The sequence below is a fragment of the Triticum urartu genome, chromosome 1A (assembly GCF_056163025.1).
Source record: "Triticum urartu cultivar PI428250 chromosome 1A, HENAU_Tu73, whole genome shotgun sequence".
NCBI classification, from domain to species: Eukaryota; Viridiplantae; Streptophyta; class Magnoliopsida; order Poales; family Poaceae; genus Triticum; species Triticum urartu.
The window spans coordinates 464,097,795-464,124,639 of NC_141873.1; the positions used below are offsets into that span (position 1 = coordinate 464,097,795).

At 47.0% G+C, this 26,845-nt stretch overlaps 1 pseudogene; it reads left to right on the forward strand.

Annotated features, from left to right (window-relative positions):
• Window positions 1-134: 134 nt before the first annotated feature.
• On the forward strand, window positions 135-26,157 carry LOC147991711 (uncharacterized; annotated as a pseudogene).
• The last annotated feature ends 688 nt before the right edge of the window (window positions 26,158-26,845 follow it).

Consider the following 26,845-nt stretch of genomic DNA (forward strand, 5'->3'; position numbering starts at 1 on the left):
CTCTCACCCCATTCTCGTCATCTCCTCTTGTAAACTGTACTTAAAGCACAAGAGGCAGATAAATAATACAAGGTGTGAGAAACATACAGCTCAACTTGGTATTAGACTTCTTTACAATCCTTCTTGCTTCCGCCATGGATCGTCTCCTCCAACGTACCCGATCGGCCGACCTCGACTCCCCTGCCTCCTCTCGCCCAATCGCCGTCTCCCCCGTCGCTCGTGCCGCGGCGACCATTGCCCGCGTAGCACCCGCTATCGCCCGCGCCATGCCGGCCGTTGGCCGTGCCACGCCGGCCGCTGACCGCGGTAAGGGCGCGCTGCATCCTAAACCCCGCGGCGGCTCTTCCTCCTCGATTGTCGCGTTCCCTGCGGTCACCACGGCGCCCTCCACGCCCTGCGCGGGCATCCTGCGCACTGCTGGCAGCACGCCAGTCCCGCCACCCCAGCGCGGCGCCGGCGGCCCCATGATCCCTCTCCTCGACGGCGCTGAAGCTGGGCCGTCGTAGGCCATAGGGCTGCCCCCCTCCATCGCCCACTACTTCTCTCCGAAGCTCGCTCTTGAATCGGGTTCGTACTCCAAGTGGCGCCAACTCTTCTATGTAATCTGCTGCAAGTACAATCTCCAGGGACATCTCGACGACGCCACCGACCCACTTCATGAGAGTGTCGTTTGGCGCAACGACGATCTCACGATCATTCTGTGGATGTACGGCGTTCTCGCCGAGGATCTGCAGGAGGTCGTCGTGTCGCCGACAAGCACTGCCTACGACGTCTGGGCGAACCTCTACCTTATTTTCCGCAACAACCAGGCGGGGCGAGCCATCATCCTGGGCGCTGAGTTATGCAACACGGTCCAGGGCGACCTCTCAATTGCGGAATACTCGCGGCGCCTGAAGAACCTCGCCGACACCCTCGACGACGTCGGAGAGCACATCTCTGATCACACCTTGACCCTGCAGCTCATCTGCGGGCTCAACAGGCGCTTCCAGGTCATGGCAACCCTGCTCCCCATGCAGGACCCCTTCCCGTCGTTCGTCCAGGCGCGCTCCCGACTGCTGCTGTAAGAGATCTTCGCCAACGAGCGCTCCCGCATCGACGGCCGGCCGGAGTCCTCTCCAAACGCCCTCACCATCGGCCAGGCGGACGACCACGGCTCCACTCCCGACCGCACCCCCTCCAGCACCGACAAGGGGAAGGCTCCGATCTCCTCGCCTACCAGCGACAAAGGCGGGCGCGGGAGCGGCCGTGGCCGCGGCGGCTTTGGCTCTGGCTCCGGCGGCTCTGCATCCGGCCTTGCGCCTCCTCCAAGCGCTCCTACGGCGGGCTACTTAGCTTTGTATGGGGCCCTGATCCCGCCGCTGCAGGCTCCTCGTGTGGGCTGGGCTGCGCCCAACGCGGCCGGCATCCTTGGGCCTCGGCCTCCTCTGCCGCAGCAGGCCTATCCCATCTCCGCGCCATCTCCTTCGACCAGCGGGCCAACCTGGGAACAATACCACCAGCTCTACGTGTTGGGTTTTGTAGTAATTTCAAAAAAAATTCCTACGCACACGCAAGATCATGGTGATGCATAGCAACGAGAGGGGGAGAGTGTGATCTACGTACCCTTGTAGATCGAGAACGGAAGCGTTAACTTGGTTGATGTAGTCGTATGTCTCCACGGCCCGACCGATCAAGCACCGAAACTACGGCACCTCCGAGTTCTAGCACACGTTCAGCTCGATGACGATCCCCGGACTCCGATCCAGCAAAGTGTCTGGGAAGAGTTCCGTCAGCACGACAGCATGGTGACGATCTTGATGTACTACCGTCGCAGGGCTTCGCCTAAGCACCGCTACAATATTATCGAGGACTATGGTGGAAGGGGGCACCGCACACGGCTAAGAATATGATCACGTGGATCAACTTGTGTGTCTAGGGGTGCCCCTTGCCTCCGTATATAAAGGATCCAAGGGGGGGGGGTGCGGCCGGCCCTAGTAGGAGGCGCGTAGGAGGAGTCCTACTCCTACCGGGAGTAGGACTCCCCTCCCTTTCCTTGTCTAATTAGGAGAGGGGGAAGGAAGGGAGAGAGGAGAGGGGGGCGCCGCCCCTCCCTCCTTGTCCAATTCGGACTAGGGGGAAAGGGGGCGTGCGGCCTGCCCTGGCAGCCCCTCCTCTTCTCCACTTTAGGCCCATGAGGCCCATTAACCCCCCGGGGGGTTCCGGTAACCCCCCCCGGTGCTCCGGTTTTATCCGAAACTTCCCCGGCACACTTCCGGTGTCCGAATATAGCCGTCCAATATATCAATCTTTATGTCTCGACCATTTCGAGACTCCTCGTCCTGTCCGTGATCACATCCGGGACTCCGAACTAACTTTGGTACATCAAAACTCATAAACTCATAATATAACTATCATCGAAACCTTAAGCGAGCGGACCCTACGGGTTCGAGAACAATGTAGACATGACCGAGACACGTCTCCAGTCAATAACCAATAGCGGAACCTGGATGCTCATATTGGCTCCTACATATTCTACGAAGATCTTTATCGGTCAGACCGCATAACAACATACGTTGTTCCCTTTGTCATTGGTATGTTACTTGCCTGAGATTCGATCGTCGGTATCTCAATACCTAGTTCAATCTCGTTACCGGCAAGTCTCTTTACTCGTTCCGTAATACATCATCTCGCAACTAACTCATTAGTTGCAATGCTTGCAAGGCTTATGTGATGTGTATTACCGAGAGGGCCCAGAGATACCTCTCCGACAATCGGAGTGACAAATCCTAATCTCGAAATACGCCAACCCAACATGTACCTTTGGAGACACCTGTAGAGCACCTTTAAAATCACCCTTTTACGTTGTGACGTTTGGTAGCACACAAAGTGTTCCTCCGGCAAACGGGAGTTGCATAATCTCATAGTCATAGGAACATGTATAAGTCATGAAGAAAGCAATAGCAACATACTAAACGATCGGGTGCTAAGCTAATGGAATGGGTCATGTCAATCAGATCATTCACCTAATGATGTGATCCCGTTAATCAAATAACAACTCCTTGTTCATGGTTAGGAAACATAACCATCTTTGATTAACGAGCTAGTCAAGTAGAGGCATACTAGTGACACTCTGTTTGTCTATGTATTCACACATGTATTATGTTTTCGGTTAATACAATTCTAGTATTAATAATAAACATTTATCATGATATAAGGAAATAAATAATAACTTTATTATTGCCTCTAGGGCATATTTCCTTCAGTCTCCCACTTGCACTAGAGTCAATAATCTAGATTACACAGTAATGATTCTAACACCCATGGAGCCTTGGTGCTGATCATGTATTGCTCGTGGAAGAGGCTTAGTCAACGGGTCTACAACATTCAGATCCGTATGTATCTTGCAAATCTCTATGTCTCCCACCTGGACTAGATCCCAGATGGAATTGAAGCGTCTCTTGATGTGCTTGGTTCTCTTGTGAAATCTGGATCCCTTTGCCAAGGCAATTGCACCAGTATTGTCACAAAAGATTTTCATTGGACCCGATGCACTAGGTATGACACCTAGATCGGATATGAACTCCTTCATCCAGACTCCTTCATTTGCTGCTTCCGAAGCAGCTATGTACTCCGCTTCACATGTAGATCCCGCTACAACGCTTTGTTTAGAACTGCACCAACTGACAGCTCCACCGTTTAATGTAAACACGTATCCGGTTTGCGATTTAGAATCGTCCGGATCAGTGTCAAAGCTTGCATCAACGTAACCTTTTACGATGAGCTCTTTGTCACCTCCATATATGAGAAACATATCCTTAGTCCTTTTCAGGTATTTCAGGATGTTCTTGACCGCTGTCCAGTTATCCACTCCTGGATCACTTTGGTACCTCCCTGCTAGACTTATAGCAAGGCACACATCAGGTCTGGTACACAGCATTGCATACATGATAGAGCCTATGGCTGAAGCATAGGGAACATCTTTCATTTTCTCTCTATCTTCTGCAGTGGTCTGGCATTGAGTCTTACTCAACTTCACACCTTGCAACACAGGCAAGAACCCTTTCTTTGCTTGATCCATTTTGAACTTCTTCAAAACTTTGTCAAGGTATGTGCTTTGTGAAAGTCCAATTAAGCGTTTAGATCTATCTCTATAGATCTTAATGCCTAATATGTAAGCAGCTTCACCGAGGTCTTTCATTGAAAAACTCTTATTCAAGTATCCCTTTATGCTATCCATAAATTCTATATCATTTCCAATTAGTAATATGTCATCCACATATAATATCAGAAATGCTACAGAGCTCCCACTCACTTTCTTGTAAATACAGGCTTCTCCAAAAGTCTATATAAAACCAAATGCTTTGATCACACTATCAAAACGTTTATTCCAACTCCGAGAGGCTTGCACCAGTCCATAAATGGATCGCTGGAGCTTGCACACTTTGTTAGCTCCCTTTGGATCGACAAAACCTTCTGGTTGCATCATATACAACTCTTCTTCCAGAAATCCATTCAGGAATGCAGTTTTGAAATCCATCTGCCAAATTTCATAATCATAAAATGCGGCAATTGCTAACATGATTCGGACAGACTTAAGCATCACTACGGGTGAGAAGGTCTCATCGTAGTCAATCCCTTGAACTTGCCGAAAACCTTTTGCGACAAGTCGAGCTTCGTAGACAGTAATATTACCGTCAGCGTCAGTCTTCTTCTTGAAGATCCATTTATTCTCAATTGCTTGCCGATCATCGGGCAAGTCAACCAAAGTCCATACTTTGTTCTCATACATGGATCCCATCTCAGATTTCATGGCTTCAAGCCATTTTGCGGAATCTGGGCTCACCATCGCTTCTTCATAGTTCGTAGGTTCATCATGATCTAGTAGCACGACTTCTAGAACATGATTACCGTACCACTCTGGCGCGGATCTCACTCTGGTTGATCTACAAGGTTCAGTAGTATCTTGTTCTGAAGTTTCATGATCATCATCATTAGCTTCCTCACTAACTGGTGTAGGTGTCACAGAAACAGTTTTCTATGATGCACTACTTTCCAATAAGGGAGCAGGTACAGTTACCTCGTCAAGTTCTACTTTCCTCCCACTCACTTCTTTCGAGAGAAACTCCTTCTCCAGAAAAGTTTTCGAACTTAGCAACAAAAGTCTTGCCTTCGGATCTGTGATAGAAGGTGTATCCAATAGTCTCCTTTGGATATCCTATGAAGACACATTTCTCCGATTTGGGTTCGAGCTTATCAAGTTGAAGCTTTTTCACATAAGCATCGCAGCCCCAAACTTTCAGAAACGACAACTTTGGTTTCTTGCCAAACCACAGTTCATAAGGCGTCGTCTCAATGGATTTTGATGGTGCCCTATTTAACATGAATGCGGCCGTCTCTAGAGCGTATCCCCAAAACGATAGCGGTAAATCAGTAAGAGACATCATAGATCGCACCATATCTAGTAAAGTACGATTACGACGTTCGGACACACCATTACGCTGTGGTGTTCCGGGTGGCGTGAGTTGCGAAACTATTCCGCATTGTTTCAAATGTACACCAAACTCGTAACTCAAATATTCTCCTCCACGATCAGATCGTAGAAACTTTATTTTCTTGTTATGATGATTTTCAACTTCACTGTGAAATTCTTTGAACTTTTCAAACGTTTCAGACTTATGTTTCATTAAGTAGATATATACCCATATCTGCTTAAGTCATCTGTGAAGGTGAGAAAATAACGATATCCGCCACGAGCCTCAATATTCATCGGACCACATACATATGTATGTATGATTTCCAACAAATCTGTTGCTCTCTCCATAGTACCGGAGAACGGTGTTTTGGTCATCTTTCCCATGAGGCACGGTTCGCAAGTACCAAGTGATTCATAATCAAGTGGTTCCAACAGTCCATCAGTATGGAGTTTCTTCATGCGCTTTACATCGATATGACCTAAACGGCAGTGCCACAAATAAGTTGCACTATCATTATCAACTCTGCATCTTTTGGCTTCAACACTATGAATATGTGTGTCACTACTATCGAGATTTAATAAAAATAGACCACTCTTTAAGGGTGCATGACCATAAAAGATATTACTCATATAAATAGAACAACCATTATTCTCAGATTTAAATGAATAACCGTCTCGCATCAAACAAGATCCAGATATAATGTTCATGCTTAACGCTGGCACCAAATAACAATTATTTAGGTCTAATATTAATCCCGAAGGTAGATGTAGAGGTAGCGTGCCGACTGCGATCACATCGACTTTGGAACCGTTTCCCACGCGCATCGTCACCTCGTCCTTAGCCAATCTTCGCTTAATCCGTAGTCCCTATTTCGAGTTGCAAATATTAGCAACAGAACCAGTATCAAATACCCAGGTGCTACTGCGAGCATTAGTAAGGTACACATCAATAACATGTATATCACATATACCTTTGTTCACCTTGCCATCCTTCTTATCCGCCAAATACTTGGGGCAGTTCCGCTTCCAGTGACCAGTCTGCTTGCAGTAGAAGCACTCAGTTTCAGGCTTAGGTTCAGGTTTGGGTTTCTTCTCTTGAGTAGCAACTTGCTTGCTGTTCTTTTTGAAGTTCCCCTTCTTCTTCCCTTTGCCCTTTTTCTTGAAACTAGTGGTCTTGTTGACCATCAACACTTGATGCTCCTTCTTGATTTCTACCTCCGCAGCTTTCAGCATTGCGAAGAGCTCGGGAATAGTCTTATTCATCCCTTGCATATTATAGTTCATCACGAAGCTCTTGTAGCTTAGTGGCAGTGATTGGAGAATTCTGTCAATGACGCAATCATCTGGAAGATTAACTCCCAATTGAATCAAGTGATTATTATACCCAGACATTTTGAGTATATGCTCACTGACAGAACTGTTCTCCTCCATCTTGCAGCTATAGAACTTATTGGAGACTTCATATCTCTCAATCCGGGCATTTGCTTGAAATATTAACTTCAACTCCTGGAACATGTCATATGCTCCATGACGTTCAAAACGTCGTTGAAGTCCCTATTCTAAGCCGTAAAGCATGGCACACTGAACTATCGAGTAGTCATTAGCTTTGCTCTGCCAGACGTTCATAATATCTGGTGTTGCTCCAGCAGCGGGCCTGGCACCCAGCGGTGCTTCCAGGACGTAATTCTTCTGTGCAGCAATGAGGATAATCCTCAAGTTACGGACCCAGTCCGTGTAATTGCTACCATCATCTTTCAACTTTGCTTTCTCAAGGAACGCATTAAAATTCAACGGAACAACAACACGAGCCATCTATCTACAATCAAGCATAAACAAGCAAGATACTATCAGGTACTAAGTTTCATGATAAATTTAGGTTCAATTAATTTACTTAAAGAACTCCCACTTAGATAGACATCCCTCTAATCCTCTAAGTGATTATGTGATCCAAATCAACTAAACCATGTCCGATCATCACATGAGATGGAGTAGTTTCATTGGTGAACATCACTATGTTGATCATATCTACTATATGATTCACGCTCGACCTTTCGGTCTCCGTGTTCCGAGGCCATATCTGTATATGCTTGGCTCGTCAAGTATAACCTGAGTATTCCGCGTGTGCAACTGTTTTGCACCCGTTGTATTTGAACATAGAGCCTATCACACCCGATCATCACGTGGTGTCTCAGCACGAAGAACTTTCGCAACGGTGCATACTCAGGGAGAACACTTCTTGATAATTAGTGAGAGATCATCTTATAATGCTACCGTCAATCAAAGCAAGATAAGATGCATAAAAGATAAACATCACATGCAATCAATATAAGTGATATGATATGGCCATCATCATCTTGTGCTTGTGATCTCCATCTTCGAAGCACCGTCATGATCACCATCGTCACCGGCGCCACACCATGATCTCCATCGTAGCATCGTTGTCGTCTCGCCAATCTTATGCTTCCACGACTATCGCTACCGCTTAGTGATAAAGTAAAGCATTATAGCGCGATTGCATTGCATACAATAAAGCGACAACCATATGGCTCCTGCCAGTTGCCGATAACTCGGTTACAAAACATGATCATCTCATACAATAAAATTTAGCATCATGTCTTGACCATATCACATCACAACATGCCCTGCAAAAACAAGTTAGACGTCCTCTACTTTGTTGTTGCAAGTTTTACATGGCTGCTATGGGCTTAAGCAAGAACCAATCTTACCTACGCATCAAAACCACAACGATAGTTTGTCAAGTTGGTGCTGTTTTAACCTTCGCAAGGACCGGGCGTAGCCACACTCGGTTCAACTAAAGTTGGAGAAACTGTCACCCACAAGCCACCTATGTGCAAAGCACGTCGGGAGAACCGGTCTCGCGTAAGCATACGCGTAATGTCGGTCCGGGCCGCTTCGTCCAACAATACCGCCGAACCAAAGTATGACATGCTGGTAAGCAGTATGACTTATATCGCCCACAACTCACTTGTGTTCTACTCGTGCATATAACATCAACATATAAAACCTAGGGTCGGATACCACTGTTGGGTTTCGTAGTAATTTCAAAAAAATTCCTATGCACACGCAAGATCATGGTGATGCATAGCAGCGAGAGGGGGAGAGTGTGATCTACGTACCCTTGTAGATCGACAACGGAAGCGTTAACTTGGTTGATGTAGTCGTACGTCTCCACGGCCCGACCGATCAAGCACCGAAACTACGGCACCTCCGAGTTCTAGCACACGTTCAGCTCGATGACGATCCCCGGACTCCGATTCAGCAAAGTGTCGGGGAAGAGTTCCGTCAGCACGACAGCATGGTGACGATCTTGATGTACTACCGTCGCAGGGCTTCGCCTAAGCACCGCTACAATATTATAGAGGATTATGGTGGAAGGGGGCACCGCACACGGCTAAGAATATGATCACGTGGATCAACTTGTGTGTCTAGGGGTTCCCCTTGCCTCCGTATATAAAAGATCCAAGGGGGGGTGCGGCCGGCCCTAGTAGGTGGCGCGCAGGAGGAGTCCTACTCCTACCGGGAGTAGGACTCCCCTCCCTTTCCTTGTCTAATTAGGAGAGGGGGAAGGAAGGGACAGAGGAGAGGGGGGCGCCGCCCCTCCCTCCTTGTCCAACTCGGACTAGAGGGAGAGGGGGCGTGCGGCCTGCCCTGGCAGCCCCTCCTCTTCTCCACTTTAGGACCATGAGGCCCATTAACCCCCCGGGGGGTTCCGGTAACCCCCCGGTGCTCCGGTTTTATCCGAAACTTCCTCGGAACACTTCCGGTGTCCGAATATAGCCGTCCAATATATCAATCTTCATGTCTCGACCATTTCGAGACTCCTCGTCATGTCCGTGATCACATCCGGGACTCGAACTAACTTCGGTACATCAAAACTCATAAACTCATAATATAACTGTCATCGAAACCTTAAGCGTGCGGACCCTACGGGTTCGAGAACAATGTAGACATGACCGAGACACGTCTCCGGTCAATAACCAATAGCGGAACCTGGATGCTCATATTGGCTCCTACATATTCTACGAAGATATTTATCGGTCAGACCGCATAACAACATACGTTGTTCCCTTTGTCATCGGTATGTTACTTGCCCGAGATTCGATCGTCGGTATCTCAATACCTAGTTCAATCTCGTTACCGGCAAGTCTCTTTACTCGTTCCGTAATACATCATCTCGCAACTAACTCATTAGTTGCAATGCTTGCAAGGCTTATGTGATGTGTATTACCGAGAGGGCCCAGAGATACCTCTCCGACAATAGGAGTGACAAATCCTAATCTCGAAATACGCCAACCCAACATGTACCTTTGGAGACACCTGTAGAGCACCTTTATAATCACCCTTTTACGTTGTGACGTTTGGTAGCACACAAAGTGTTCCTCCGGCAAACGGGAGTTGCATAATCTCATAGTCATAGGAACATGTATAAGTCATGAAGAAAGCAATAGCAACATACTAAACGATCGGGTGCTAAGCTAATGGAATGGGTCATGTCAATCAGATCATTCACCTAATGATGTGATCCCGTTAATCAAATAACAACTCCTTGTTCATGGTTAGGAAACATAACCATCTTTGATTAACGAGCTAGTCAAGTAGAGGCATACTAGTGACACTCTGTTTGTCTATGTATTCACACATGTATTATGTTTCTGGTTAATACAATTCTAGCATGAATAATAAACATTTATCATGATATAAGGAAATAAATAAAAACTTTATTATTGCTTCTAGGGCATATTTCCTTCATTTAGCAATAAAGTAAAGTAATTACATGGCGTTGTTCAATGACACGCAGGTCATACAATTAATAAAGACAACTCGTATGGCTCCTACCGGTTGTCATACTCATCGACATGCAAGTCATGATTCCTATTACAAGAACATGATCAATCTCATACATCACATATCATTCATCACATTCTTCTTGGCCATATCACATCACATAGCATACCCTGCAAAAACAAGTTAGACGTCCTCTAATTGTTGTTTGCATGTTTTACGTGGCTGTTATGGGTTTCTAGCAAGAACGTTTCTTACCTACGCAAAGACCACAATGTGATATGCCAATTGCTATTTACCCTTCATAAGGACCCTTTTCATCGAATCCGTTCCGACTAAAGTGGGAGAGACAGACACCCGCTAGACACCTTATGCAACTAGTGCATGTCAGTCGGTGGAACCAGTCTCACGTAAGAGTACGTGTAAGGTCGGTCCGGGCCGCTTCATCCCACAATACCGTCGAAACAAGATTGGACTAGTAACGGTAAGCATATTGAACAAAATCAACGCCCACAACTACTTTGTGTTCTACTCGTGCACAGAATCTACGCAATAGACCTAGCTCATGATGCCACTGTCGGGGAACGTAGCAGAAATTCAAAATTTTCCTACGTGTCACCAAGATCTATCTATGGAGAAACCAGCAATGAGGGGAAGGAGAGTGCATCTACATACCCTTGTAGATCGCTATGCGGAAGCGTTCAATAGAACGGGGTTGAAGGAGTCGTACTCGTCGTGATCCAAATCACCGGAGATCCTAGTGCCAAACGGACGACACCTCCGCGTTCAACACACGTACAGCCCGGTGACGTCTCCCATGCCTTGATCCAGCAAGGAGAGAGGGAGAGGTTGAGGAAGACTCCATCCAGCAGCAGCACAACGGCGTGGTGGTGGTGGAAGAGCATGGTACTCCAGCAGGGCTTCGCCAAGCACCGCAAGAGACGAGGAGGAGAGAGGGGTAGGGCTGCGCCAAGAAGAGATCAAATCGTCATCTGTTGGGCAGCCCCAAACCTCAACTATTTATAGGAGGAGGGGAGGAGGGTGCGCCCCCTCTAGGGTTCCCACCCCTAGAGGGGCGGCAGCCCTAGATGGGTTTGAGGGGGCGGCCAAGAGGGGGAGAGAGGGAGGCGCACCACTAGGTGGGCCTTAGGCCCATCTGAGCCTAGGGTTTGCCCCCTTCCACTCTCCCTTGCGCCTTGGGCCTTGGTGGGGGGCCGCACCAGCCCACCTGGGGCTGGTCCCCTCCCACACTTGGCCCATGCAGCCCTCCGGGGCTGGTGGCCTCACTTGGTGGACCCCCGGGACCCTCCCGGTGGTCCCGATACGTTACCGATAAAACCCGAAACTTTTCCGCGACCAAAACAGGACTTCCCATATATAAATCTTTACCTCCGAACCATTCCGGAACTCCTCGTGACGTCCGGGATCTCATACGGGACTCCGAACAACATTCGGTAACCACGTATATCTATTCCCTATAACCCTAGCGTCATAGAACCTTAAGTGTGTAGACCCTACGGGTTCGGGAACCATGCAGACATGACCGAGACGTTCTCCGGTCAATAACCAACAGCGGGATCTGGATACCCATGTTGGTTCCCACATGTTCCACGATGATCTCATCGGATGAACCACGATGTCGAGGATTCGATCAATCCCATATTCAATTCCCTTTGTCTAGCGGTATTGTACTTGCCCGAGATTCGATCGTCGGTATCCCGATACCTTGTTCAATCTCGTTACCGGCAAGTCTCTTTTACTCGTTCCGTAACACATCATCCCGTGATCAACTCCTTGGTCACATTGTGCACATTATGATGATGTCCTACCGAGTGGGCCCAGAGATACCTCTCCGTTTACACGGAGTGACAAATCCCAGTCTCGATTCGTGCCAACCCAATAGACACTTTCGGAGATAACTGTAGTGTACCTTTATAGCCACCCAGTTACATTGTGACGTTTGGCACACCCAAAGTATTCCTACGGTATCCGGGAGTTGCACAATCTCATGGTCTAAGGAAATGATACTTGACATTAGAAAAGCTTTAGCATACGAACTACACGATCTTTGTGCTAGGCTTAGGATTGGGTCTTGTCCATCACATCATTCTCCCAATGATGTGATCCCGTTATCAACGACATCCAATGTCCATGGTCAGGAAACCGTAACCATCTATTGATCAACGAGCTAGTCAACTAGAGGCTTACTAGGGACATGGTGTTGTCTATGTATCCACACATGTATATGAGTTTCTTATCAATACAATTCTAGCATGGATAATAAACGATTATCATGAACAAGGAAATATAATAATAACTAATTTATTATTGCCTCTAGGGCATATTTCCAACACTTACTTGCGACATTGCTTTCAATGTGGTTATGCCTCTAAGTCGTGCTTCGACACGTAGAAGATATAGCCGCATCGAGGGCGTTACAAGAAGCCATGTTTTACCCCTAGGCCGGGAGGACATTTTCAGCATACCCATGGAGGAGGTAGCTTGCACAATCACAATGGCACCAAGAATGGTAATGGGAATGGAGGAAGCAACGGCCAGAACCGCACCAACCCATCAACCCCAGCCAAGAGAGACCTAAGCCAAGTCACTTGTTTTAAGTGCCAGAAGACCGAACATTATGCCAATGAATGTCCTGAATCCCAGAATGGAAATGGCAAGGGAAGATCTGGGAAGAAGCCGAACCCTTTCAACAGGGGACATGTGAACCACGTTAATGTGGAGGAGGTTGAAGAGCAGCCGGATGCAGTAATCGGTAAGTTTTTGGTTAAGTCATTTACTGCACTCGTTCTTTTTGATACTGGTGCATCACATTCATACATATCAAGGGAATTTGTGGATAATTATAACCTGCCCACCAAAGTTCTTAGAACACCTATGCTAGTAAGCTCACCAGGAGCGGAGTATATGGCTAGTAAGGGATGTTTTCAAGTGCCATTGAGTATAGGTAGGCATGTGTTTTCCTCGGATTTGATCATTTTGGAATCACAAGGTTTGGATGTAATTTTGGGTATGGATTGGCTGTCAATGTATGGAGGAAACATCGATTGCGCCAGTAAGTCAATTTTGCTTACCACCCAGAAGGGAGAAGGATCAAGTATGTATCCCGGCATGTGCCGAAGAGGACTCAAGTAAATTGTTTAACAGGAGTTGTGCAGGAGGAAGTACCAGTGGTGAAGGATTTCCCTGATGTATTTCCATAAGAGTTGCCAGGCATGCCACCAGATAGAGATATTGAGTTTTTGATTGAGCTTTTGCCAGGCACAGGGCCAATATCTAAGAGACCATATAGGATACCCGCAAAGGATTTGGTGGAGATTAAGAAGAAAATTAAGGAGTTACTGGATAAATGTTATATTCGCCCAAGTTCTTCACCTTGGGGATCTCCAGTACTTCTAGTGGAGAAGAAGGATGGATCGTTAAGGATGGTTGTTCATTATCGAGGATTGAATGAAGTAACCATCAAGAACAAGTACCCACTACCGATGATCAATGATCTATTTGATCGATTGCAAGGAGCTAAGGTATTTTCCAAGATCGACCTGCGATCAGGATACCATCAGTTGAAGATTCGAGAACAGGATATACCTAAGATGGCTTTTACCACCAGGTATGGGCTATACAAGTATAACGTTGTGTCATTTGGTCTGACTAACGCACCTGCATATTTTATGAACATGATGAACAAGGTGTTTATGGAGTTTCTGGATAAATTTGTCGTAGTGTTCATCGATGATATCCTGGTATACTCGAAGAACGAAGAGGAGCATAAGGAGCATTTGCGTTTGGTACTTGGTAAGCTCAGAGAAGATTAGTTATATGCCAAGTTTAGCAAATGTGAGTTTTGGTTGAAGGAAGTTGGATTTCTCGGACACGTTATATCCGGAGAAGGTATAGCAGTAGATCCCACCAAGGTTGACACTGTGACAAATTGGGAAGCGCCAACAACAGTCGGAGAGATCCGGAGTTTTCTTGGACTTGCAGGATACTACCGGAGATTTATTGAAAATTTCTCAAAGATTGCGAAGCCTATGACGAAGTTGTTGAAGAAGGATACCAAGTTCATATGGACTGAGGAATGTGAGGCCAGTTTCCAGGAGTTGAAGAAACGTTTGGTTACATCACCCGTGTTGATTTTGCCAGATCAGACCAAGGATTATGAGGTGTATTGCGATGCTTCACGTTGAGGACTTGGAGCAGTGCTTATGCAAGAAGGAAGAGTTATTTCATATGCCTCACGACAGCTTAAGCCTCATGAGTTGAATTATTCTACGCATGATTTGGAGTTAGCAGCCGTAGTGCATGCATTGAAAACCTGGAGACACTTTCTCATTGGAAACCATTGTGAGGTATACACGGATCACAAGAGTTTGAAGTACATTTTCACGCAGAAGGAGTTGAATCTCAGGCAAAGGAGATGGTTGGAGCTCATCAAGGATTATGAAATGAGATTGCATTATCACCCCGGAAAGGCTAACGTAGTAGCTGACGCGTTGAGCCGTAAAAGTCATGTCAACACCTTAATCACAGGAGATTTACCAAGGGAGTTAGCCGAAAACCTTCGTGAGTTTTGTTTGGAGATAGTCCCGAGAGGCTATGTAGCAGCATTGGAGATTCAGTCTACTTTGATGGATAAGATTAGAGAAGCTCAAAGGACTGACAAAGAGATCGCTTCTATTAAGGAGAAAATGAGCAAAGGAAAAGCAAAAGGATTTCGTGAGGATGAGCACGATACCCTATGGTTTGAAGACCGTGTTTATGTGCCCAATGACCCAAAGATCAGGAAGTTAATTCTGCAGGAAGCCCATGATTCACCATATTCGATTCACCCAGGAAATACCAAGATGTATTTGGATTTGAAGGATACTTTCTGATGGACCGGAATGAAGAAGGATATTGCAGAGTATGTAGCAGTTTGTGATGTATGTCAGAGAGTAAAGGCAGAGCATCAGAAGCCAGCATGATTGCTACAGCCATTGCCGATACTCGAATGAAAGTGGGATAAGTTAGGCATGGATTTTATTACGGGTTTACCCAGAACTCGGTCAGGCTATGACTCGATTTAGGTTGTAGTCAATCGTTTGACAAAGGTACGTAGCTCATTTCATTACAGTGAAGAATACCTATACTAGTGCCAAGTTGGCAAAGATATACATGACCAGAATCTTATGTCTGCATGGAGTTCCAAGGAGCATTGTATCAGATAGAGGAACCCAATTTACCTCAAAGTTCTGGAATCAGTTGCATGAAACTTTGGGTACCAGGCTGGAGTTCAGTACAGCTTTCCATCCACAGACAGATGGACAGACCGAGAGAGTCAATCAGATTTTGGAGGATATGCTGAGAGCTTCTGCGCTAGATTACGGATCTAGTTGCGACGAGAATTTGCCATACGCAGAGTTCTCTTATAACAACAGTTATCAATTCAGTTTGAAGATGGCCCCTTTTGAAGCCTTGTACGGAAGGAGGTGTAGGACCCCATTGTCGTGGGATGAAGTTGGAGACCGCCAGTTGTTTGGACCGGATCTGATTAAGGAGTCTGAACAGAAAGTGAAGTTGATTCGTGATAGGCTCAAAGTAGCCCAGTCCAGGCAGAAGAGCTACGCAGATTCAAAACGTAAGGAGACAGTTTACGAAGTAGGACCGAGTTTATCTTCGAGTATCTCCACTTCGAGGAGTTAAGCGCTTTGGAGTTAAAGGAAAGTTAGCGCCACATTTTGTAGGACCATACAAAGTTTTGGAGCGTATGGGAGAAGTAGCCTACAAGTTGGAATTTCCCGAAGGATTGTCAGGAGTTCACGACGTGTTCCACGTTTCCCAGTTGAAGAAGTGCCATGCGGAGATGGCTGATATACCACTGAGAGATACAGTGCCGCCGGAAGCGATTCAGTTGGACAGTGATTTGACTTATGAGGAGAAATCAGTCAAGATTCTTGAGTATGCCAGTCGAGTCACCCGCAGCAAGGTTATCAAGTTTTGCAAAGTTAAGTGGAGCCACCACACAGAGGATGAAGCCACCTGGGAACGAGAGGAAGATTTGCTGAAGGACCACAATCACCTATTTTCTAGCCAACCCGAATCTCGAGGGCGAGATTCATCTTAAGGGGGGTAGGTTTGTAACATCCCAAATTTTCAATTTGGAATGTTATACACTAGATCATTATTACATATCATATTTTATTGAATTTTGGTTGATCCTAGAAAATTCTACGCAACTCAAGGACCCTCGGAGAGAGTTGGGGATTTCATTATTTTCATATTTGAGTTTTCTCAAATTTTGAAAATAGGATCATTTGATTTTATTTATTTTATCTTCAATTATTTCCAATACAAAAATATGAGAGAGGGAATAAAATGACTTTCCCAAAATAAAGAAATATTGAGGATTTAATAAAAAAATCAAATAAGATTTTATTTTGGTTTTATTTGCTATTTTATTTGAATTTAGGAAAAATTCGCATTTTTCAAAATTCCATTTAGGCCCCCAAATAAATGTTTATCATGTGCGTCTTGATTTTAGAAGACGGGGAAATTTTATTTTGGGATTTTTGGAGTCCGTTTAGTTTTTTTTGTTTTTTCTGAGCGTAACTATTTAAAAAAAATCCGAACCGACCTACGGGCCGTATCCGGCCAGGACTCCCTGGCCGAGGCCTTTTTATAGCGCCGCCCGAGGCCCGGGACAGCCCAACCGCCACCCACCCCAAACCCTAACCCTAGCCGCCCCGCGCGCCGCCGCCGCCCCGCCGCGTCGCCACCCACGCCGCCACCCGCGCCGATCCGCCGCCGCCGCCGATGATCGCCGGAGCCGCGCCGCCGCCGCCGCCGTTCGCCGGAGTCGCCGAGGTAGACGTCGTTGCCTCGGTTTTCGTGAAGAAAACCGATCGTTTTTTAAAAAAACTTAGATCTGTTTTTCCGTTAGATCGATTTTTTCGGTTTAGTTAATTAGCGAGCGTTCGCTCGTTCGTCCATTTTAACGAACGCGTTCATCGTTTAGATCCAGATAACGAACGTTCGTTCGTTAATCTGTTCGTCGTTTTTCTTTTTCGCGGATTAAATCCGCGATTTTTCTGATCGAGATTCCTGATCCGATTTTTGTTCTAGTATAACTTTTCGCTCGTTTATCGGCATCAGGCGAATCAAGCGCCTGGAGTTTCATCTCGAAACCCTCATTCCGTTTAACCAACTCAAACAAGTTTTTGCCACTGTAAAAATTGCCCTAGATCAGAATAGTAAACGAAGCCTGTTTTCTTTGTCGTTTGTCTTTCATTGCTTCGTTCGATTTGATTCTTTTGCCAACCGGAGTTTTAAGTTGAACTTTCTGGTTAGATCTCTTACTCGAGTTTTACATATGCATTAGTTGAGTACTTATTGTATGCTTGTTTGTTTGCGATAGAGTACCCGGAGTGCGCCGCTTGCTACTTTGAATCGCTAGGTTTTGCGGATCATCATCAAGGCAAGTAACACTTTGATCATACCTCCTACTACCCAGTTTTTATTGCATTAGATCAATCCTCACACCTTGCATGATTAGGATCTAATTAAATTATGGGTTCTGGGAAGTAGATGAGGTAGTACCTATCACCTGTTCGTTTATCAAACCTTTGGGAGTTACTTCTACGTTTGCTTATTATGCCATGCTATGCTAGTAGACGTGGATTGGGTGAGTGCATCCATGACAGATGTGAGATTGTTAAATTAATGGTTTATCTAAGGTGGCAACTTAAATACACATCTGGGTGGATTGAGGCACCTGGGTATTCCAGCGATTGCCTGTTTTTCTTTTGGACCGCCACCCAGGCTCAAAGGGATCATGAGATTATTCATGCTAGAAACTTCCGTGTGCAGCCACAAGCTACTATGGGCTCTAGCATAGTTGATTAAGTCGTGCGAATTCTTACATTGGTAGACTAGCAGATGTAGGGGAAAGTAGGTGTAACGGTCTATCCGATCGTAAGGTGCTAGTGCTTCTGAAAGACTATGTCTCGGTCATCCGTTTCTCAAACACCATGTAGTGCGAGAATCCCAACGGAGGAGATCGAGTCTTGTGGGAAAAAGTGCGCAAACCTCTGCAGAGTGTATAAACTAATTATGGTTAGCCGTGTCCCCAGTTATGGACATCTTGAGTATCTAGTACCTGGATTATCATGTGAATCTCATCATGTTACTCTAAATTAATTTTGCTGGGTTTTTAATGATGATGCTTAATTGGGATTGAGAATGCTGTCAACCATTCTCAATGTTTAAAAACTTCCATGATAGTTAAATAAAATTTTATTCCGTTGCAGTAGGGAAAAATTAGCTTTACGCAAAACTGTAACTATAGAGCTTTCCACCAGCCAAATATGCATATAGTATAGCCTATTTCTTTCATTGCTCTCTATGTGTTACATTGCCAGCATATTCCATATGCTGACCCGTTTCGGGCTGCAACGTTCATGTTGCAGACTTTTCAGACGACGATTAAGGTGCCTTTAGGTCGTGGTTCTATACTCAGTGATGCCGTTGGAGTTGATGGACTCACTTATCTTCCAAGCCTTCCGCTGTTATCGTTATTTGATGGCCTTAAGCCATATTTATTGTAATAAGTTCTCTTTTGAGACACTCGATATAATAAGTGTGTGATTGTTACTCTATTATAAATCCTTTAAGTACTGTGTGGTTTCAGTATTACTGATCCAGGGATGATACCTGAGCACAGAGATTGGACCATTTGAGGTCTGGTTGCTACAACATGGTTGGGTTTCCCATACTCGTATTGATAAGAATACCATAATAAGGGGGCACGATCTCTGTTTTGACAAGACGTGACGTCGGTGGTTGCGTCTTGAAACACGAAATGGGAGGCCGAAAAATGGTTTGAAATAATAGAATGGTCAGACGTAACGTCTCACCAGTAAAATTTTCAGAGGACAAAACTTATTTGTATTCTAATTCAGGGGTATGACTGTTGTACACAGTCGGATATAGTACTGACGGTCAACTGCTTTGAAGAATTCGGAGGAGGAACCCGCCTTGCAATGCCGGAGACAATCTGCGCGTCGGACACATCGTCATTGAAGACTGGTTCAGGGGCTACAGAGGGAGTCCTGGATTATGGGTCCTCGGGTGTCCGGGCTACGTGATGTTGGCGGGACAGATGGGTCGTGAAGATACATGATAGAAGGCCTTCCCTCGTGTCCGGATGGGACTCTCCTTGGCGTGGAAAGCAAGCTTAGCATGCGGATATGAATATTCCTTTCTTTATAAACCGACTTTGTACAACCCTAGTCCCCTCCGGTGTCTATATAAACCGGAGGGTTTAGTCCGTAGACACAATCATAATCATACAGGATAGACAACTAGGGTTTAGCCATTATGATCTCGTGGTAGATCAACTCTGGTAACCCTTATACTCATTAAAGTCAATCAAGCAGGACGTAGGGTATTACCTCCATCAAGAGGGCCCGAACCTGGGTAGACATTGTGTCCTTTGTCTCCTGTTACCATCGATCCTTAGATGCACAGTTCAGGACTCCCTACCCGAGATTTGCCGGTTTTGACATCGACACCCTTTTTCAGCCGTGCCGCATTTGGGAGCTTCAAGAGGGGGGCACGTGGCTTCACGGCGGGCGCCACGCCACCCGCCGACGAGGTCATCCGTGGCGGCATGAAAAGTCCGCGTGCGATGCCGGTGCTTGGAGGAGCTCTGGCGGAGGTGAAGCCAAAGCTCCCCGTTCTAGGGTTTGCAGCGGCGGCGGAGAGGTCGCGGGTGTAGGAAGGGGTGAGGGGGGTGCCGGCATGGGCATCCATCAGGTCAATTCGCCGATGACGGCGCGAGCGGGGCGAAGGTGGCCGACGGAGCGAGTGTGGCGCGAGCGCTTGAGTGTGCGACGCGCGGAAGCGGGCGCACCAAATACACAGCGCACGATGGTGATTCAGACTGCGTGTCCAACTCTATATGTCGCACGTGCTTATTTATTGCGCCCCTATATCGATTGCGCGCGCACTAAAAAAACAAATTTACAGCGCGGCGCTTATTTAGCGTGGCCGTTGGAGATGCTCTTAAGGCCTTTGTAACTTCTCAAGATGGGCTTGTTTGTGGCCCATTTTTTATTGGACACGTCTGTTTAACGAGGTGGGTTTATCGATGGCTCTTTGCTCTGTTCGTTCGATCTTGAGGGCAACACCGCGAACGCTCTTTTTCTATGAGAGGTTCGCCAGTTCATTCCTCCCAGTTCGGACGAACTCTGAAAAGCTATCCGCTCGTAATGAGTGTTTTGGTGTTAATAACAATAATGATTAGACGACTAACTATGTTTTGAATGTGCTTTCAGTATATGCATTATTGGAACGGCACATAAAATTGGCCAGCAACCCTCTAAGCTAAAGGATAAAAGAAGATGACACGCTCAATTTTCTACCGACAATTTCTCGTAAGAGGGGATACAACATGGATCGTGTGTGGAATCAATGAAAATGATAAGACAAAATTACCACCCAAATCCCAATGAGAGACGAGCCCATGTTTCACTTGTTATTTGACTCTAGGACAAGTTGGACTATTTGTCTAATATCTAGCCATTATCTGACTTGGTAACAAAAGCCTATGTAAAGTCAGATAATCATTGGATATTACCCAGATAATCTGATTAGTTAGACTAACTGACTTGATGACAGTAGCCTCTCTAAAGTCAAATAATCGTTGGATATTGCCGAGATAATCCGACTTTGCCAGAATGAACATAACGGGCAGAAAACTAGGAGACATATAAATAGCCCCTTCTTCTCCACAGGGAAGGGGACGAACTCCATTCCTCTTTCCTCCACTGATTCAAAGCTTCAATATTTGATTCATCTGTCTCTAGCCAACCATATTTCAGACAGACAAGGCGGAACACCCGATCTACCAATCCATCTAAAAAAACTTGAGTTTGTTGATTCACATGAGATCCTAGCAAATATTGTTACTCTTGGATTTGTGAGAACCCTAGACAGTTGGCGTTACACGGGAGTTTCCAAGTCGTGTGATTGTGCTCCGGGCTCGTTTGCGACGTTTTGGAGCTTGCCCCAAAGAGCTACCCCTAGACGAAGCGAGCCAAAGCATTCGTTTCTTGTGGTTGAAGAAGGTGAGACACTTGTTTTCGTGGGAGCATTCAATGTTCTCCCCTCTCAAATGGAGATTAGCACACTCCAAGTGTGTGAACTTTGGACTACATCATCATCTTCACCGCTTTCGCTTGTCTCTTTACGCGAGCTTTGCTTGTTGTTTATACTTGCTTGTGTGTTGTCTTGTGTAGCTTACTAGCTTGTTGCAACACATCATATAGGGTTGTATCACCTAGTTTCATTTCTAGAAAACTTATATTTCCGCACTTTTGTGCAAAAGCAACTAAGAAAAGGATTTAATTTGGTAGTCACCTACTCAACACCCCTCCCCCTCTAGGCGACATTATCGCCATCTTAGATCCTTCAAAAACGTTCAATGGGATCAGATGACTCACGTTCAGCCAGTATTGACGTCCAACAATTATACGAAGTACAAAGCACCTCAAACATAATAAAAATGACATTGAAGCCTCTAGACTACCAACAACCACTACCGATGCCAGAATGAGCCATCAACGCGCCGCTCCCCTATCTAAGCCGGTTTGACTTTTTCGATGATAGTTGAGAAGTCTTCGTGCACATGCCCCTAAGGACCAATGCCTTAGAGTCGTAGTCGTCGCCATGGAACCATTGAATAGACCTGAAGCAATGGCATCAAATCTCGCCATTGAGGACACATGGCGAGAGACCCTAACCTCGCCTCCCCAAGGAGATGGCAGGAATATATGTCGGAGCTCCGTCAATAATGTCCATGTGGACGAACTTGCGGAGGATCGGAGCCCAAAAGTCAGACTCGAAGAAGAAGCGCCGCCATCCGCATGGGTGTCGCACATGTAAGGACTAAAAAGCTCTAACCTGAACTACTAGAAGGAGCGAAGGCATCGGGATTCCACACTCACCACTAACTGATGGAACGAGATGCAAAGGATAAGCGAATCCACGAGCTCGATGGTGAAGCCTGTTGGATAGAGTTTTCCCTAGTCACTGGGAGAAAATGGAAAAAATCCTATGAGGAGAGGTTTGATTTGATAGGACTTCATCTCTAAGTTCTTCTCCCTCAGAAAAGCGTCCTACGTGTGATAGTCTGAGATAAGTATATGTTTTTTCATGGGGAAAACTTATAATCTATTTAGCAAACATCATGGCAGCGTAAAGAACAAATAAGCAATATAAATTATATCCATGTCCATACGCCACCTAGCAACGACAACTACCTGGAGCGAGCTGAACGTGTGTCGCCGTCAACATCCCTCCCTCGCCCAAGCTTGGCAAACCTTGTTGTAGTAGACAATCGTGAAGTCGCCGTGCTAAGGCTCCAAAGATTAGCATCCTAGAAAAACAATCGTCTTCGATGAAGAGCAGCGTAGATTTAAAATATCCAACCTTTAGAGACACAAACATAGACAAACGAAGACCGGATCCAAGCAGAGCCATCGAAGACAAACATCGACTGAATCCCGTTAGATTCGCCGGAGACACACCTCCACACATCCTCCTCTGACAATAGACGCTCTGTCAGGGCAAGGGCTGGGAGAAAAGAATCATATTCCATCTTCAGAATGTTGTCCCCGCCTTGTCTTCCAGGGCAGGAAACAAACCCTAAACAAACTAAGAAAATGCATCTAAAAATGAAGCAGGAGCCCTCCCACCAACAAGCGGTGGCTGAGGCAAGGACTGTCAGGGGCCTCGGCCCGGGCCAACGTGCAGATTTTCCCATCATATCACAGATGGTTTGGTTAGCTCCTCCCCTGACAACACATGGCCCTCCTCATTAAGTTTTCCTTGCTCCATCACTACTGGCAAAGACCGATATCCACCGTGTCTTCGTAGCGTCAGGGCAATGGTAGAGCTACGTGAAGCCTTGGGGTGGCGCCACACCCACCCCCCCACCCCCACCCCAGCCCAAACGAATTTTTATTTTCATTAGGTATAAGATGTGGCCCCTACTGCCTTGTAGCTTGCCATAGGAGATGGACTATCTCATGGATGTTTCAAGCATAAGCAAATCTTCACGCATTAACGAGCATGCATGTGCTTCTCGGTTGCTCATGTGTTCTATTCCATCTCGTCCAAACGGCCAACTCCAACCAGTCGAGGCCGAGGCACATCCTTGAGCCTGTGACACATCGCGAGGAGGCGAGAAGAGACTCAGATAGGGTGTTCGTCGATGTCATCGACTGCATGAACTCTGGCTCGCCAGCCGCTGTCATGGCCGACTACAACGCTATGGACAAGCTCCACTAGTCGTCAGCGGCTGGTAGCGGATCATCTGAGTCGTCGTACGAGGAGCCGTGCTCGCAATCGTCGTCAGAGGTGTCGGAGAGGATGATGAGACCTTTCAATCGCCGGACCTCCCGGTCTTGCTGCTGCTTGAGCTTCGTGAGCCAAGCTGCCTCCGCCGCCTCGTGCTCGGACTACTCAATGACAATCAGGAGCGCCTTGGTGTTCTTCCGGCGGAGCCGCCGCGCGTCCATCTCCGCGGCCGTAAGCAACCGGCGGTAGAACCATTCGAGGAGGCGCTGATACGTCTTCATCGTATCTACTTTTCCAAACACTTTTGACCTTATTTTGGACTCTAACTTGCATGATTTGAATGGAACTAATCCGGACTGACGCTGTTTTCAGCAGAATTGCCATGGTGTTATTTTTGTGCAGAAATAAAAGTTCTCCGAATGACCTGAAAATCAACGGGGACATGTTTTGGAATAAGTAAAAAAACTGGCGAAAGAATCAACTCTAGGGAATCCACACCCTGTCCACGAGGGTGGGGGTGCCCCCCCCCCCCGGGGCGCGCCCCCTGCCTCATGGGCCCCCTGAGGCTCTACCGACGTAAACTGATCCAACTCTATATATTCACGTTCGGGGAGAAAAAAAATTAGGGAGAAGGATTCATCGCGTTTTACAATACGGAGCTGCCGCCAAGCCCTAATCTCTCTCGGGAGGGCTGATCTGGAGTCCGTTCGGGGCTCCGGAGAGGGGAATCCGTCGCCATCATCATCATCATCAACCTTCCTCCATCACCAATTTCATTATGCTCACCGCCGTGCGTGAGTAATTCCACCGTAGGCTTGCTGGACGGTGATGGATTGGATGAGATTTATCATGTAATCGAGTTAGTTTTGTTATGGTTTGATCCCTAGTATCCATTATGTTCTAGGATTGATGTTGCTTTGACTTTGATATGATTAATGCTTGTCACTAAGGCCCGAGTGCCATGATTTCAGATCTGAACCTATTATGTTTTCATGAATATATGTAAGTTCTTGATCCTATTTTGCAAGTCAATAGTCACCTACTATGTGTTATGATCCGGTAACCCCGAAGTGACAATAATCGGGACCACTCCCCGTGATGACTATAGTATGAGGAATTAATGTATTCACTAAGTGCTAATGCTTTGTTCCGGTACTGTATTAAAAGAAGGCCTTAATATTCCTTAGTTTCCAGTAGGACCCCGCTGCCACGAGAGGGTAGGACAAAAGATGACATGTAAGTTTTTTTCCATAAGCATGTATGACTATATTCGGAATGCATACCTACATTACATTGATGAACTGGAGGTAGTTCTGTGTCACCCTATGTTATAACTGTTGCATGAGGAATCGCATCCGACATAATTATCCATCACTGATCCATTGCCTACGAGCTTTTGACATATTGATCTTTGCTTAGTTACTTTTACGTTGCCACTGTTACAATCACTATAAAAACTACTACTGTTACTTTCACTACCGTTATCGTTACTTCCATATTACTTTGCTACTAAATACTTTGCTGCAGATATTAAGTCTTTCAGGTGCGGTTGAATTGACAACTCAACTGTTAATATTTGAGAATATTATTTGGCTCTCCTTGTGTCGAATCAATAAATTTTGGTTGAATACTTTATCCTCGAAAACTGTTGCGATCCCCTATACTTGTGGGTTATCAGGCACGCGTCCTCATCGGGCTCCGCCCCTTCCTCTCCCTTTCCCGCTGCCTCTCGCGGTGGGCGGCGCGCGCCTCTAATTTTGGAGTGCGCGTCCAGGCCGGCGGGGCCGGCACAAGCACCCACCACTTCCCAAGAGGGGGAGCAGCAGCCGACGGGGGCAGGCGACGGCGTAGGGGAGGCGCGGATTGCACAGGCCGCCCGAAGAAACTGCGCATGGGCTGGGATCGGTCAGCGCCAGCATCCGAGCTGCGTCGACGGGGAAGCTGCGTCTGTGGCAAGGCTGCAGATCCGGAGCCTCCCCCTGTTGTTCGGTCTGTCCCTAGACTAACTCTCTCTTTCACAGCTAACTTGCTAATGCAGGTGGCGACAAAGCCAACCGCGAAGGAGGTATGGGACGCTGCACGGCGAGTTTGATCGCCTGCGAATGGACGACGGCGATGAGCTGGACGAGTACGTCGGGAAGGTCAGCGGCATGGCGGCGAGGTACGCGTTACTCGGGTCAACGCTCGACGACAACGCCATGGTGAAGAAGCTAGTAGACACCGTGTCGGACCGGCTGTACGCGGCGGTCGCCGGAATCAAGCAATTCTGCAACGTGGAGGAGATGGCGTTCGAGGAGGCTCGGACGGCTCAAGGCGTTCGAAGAAAGGACGCGGCGGGGCGTGGAGGCCCGCGGCGAGCGCGCAGACAGGCAGCTGGTGATGACTGCGGCACAGCGGACGGCTCGGCAGCGGCGGCAAGGCGAACGCGGCTTCGGCAACCACAACGACGATTGCGGGAGAGCACAACGTCGAGCAATGAAGGAAAGCATCGTGGACACTACAACAATTGTGGGGAGTATAGGCACTTTCGGCGCGAGTGCCCGTAGCTGCCGGAAGGACCGGCGCCGGAGCAGGCTCTCCTGACCGACACCAACGTCGACGACGACAGACTCCTCTAGGCCGTGGCTTAGGGAAGTATTGGAATAAGCCACGGCATCTGGTGCGGTCGGGCGTGTTGGGTGCACGTGGGACGTACGGGACACAGGGGCGTGGCATGTATGTGTGTGCAATGGTACAGTCGCGTGAGCTAGCTAGCTAGATGCGTTGGCGGTTCCGTTGCGGGCAGCCGCGGTGTGCGTGTGGGAGCGCATTGTGTGGGCGCATGGAGTTAGCTGGTAGTTAGATCGTGGGCTCGTTCGCTGAGTGCCAGGTCATGTGGTTCATGCAGTTAGTGGCTAGCATAACGGGGCGGCTACGCATGCATGAGTCTGCTACTTAATAGTTGTATCATATTTGCCTGTTAGTGTAAGGAGAATAGAAGTGAGAAAAGGCCGAGGCTGTGTGTACGGCTGGCCGCCAAAACTATCTGCTTGTACTCCGTCTTACTTCGTCCGTAGCGAGAGAGAGCAGCTCCAACACCGGTCTTCACCTTGGATCGCTCCAAGACGATGAGGATAAGCTTATAAAAGCTTGGAGTCAGAATGACTGCTGGAGCTCGTCATTGCGCCGGATTCGATCAAAATTGGTGTAAGGAGAGGAAGGAGCAAGAAAGCGAAGTGTGAGTGAGCTAGAGTT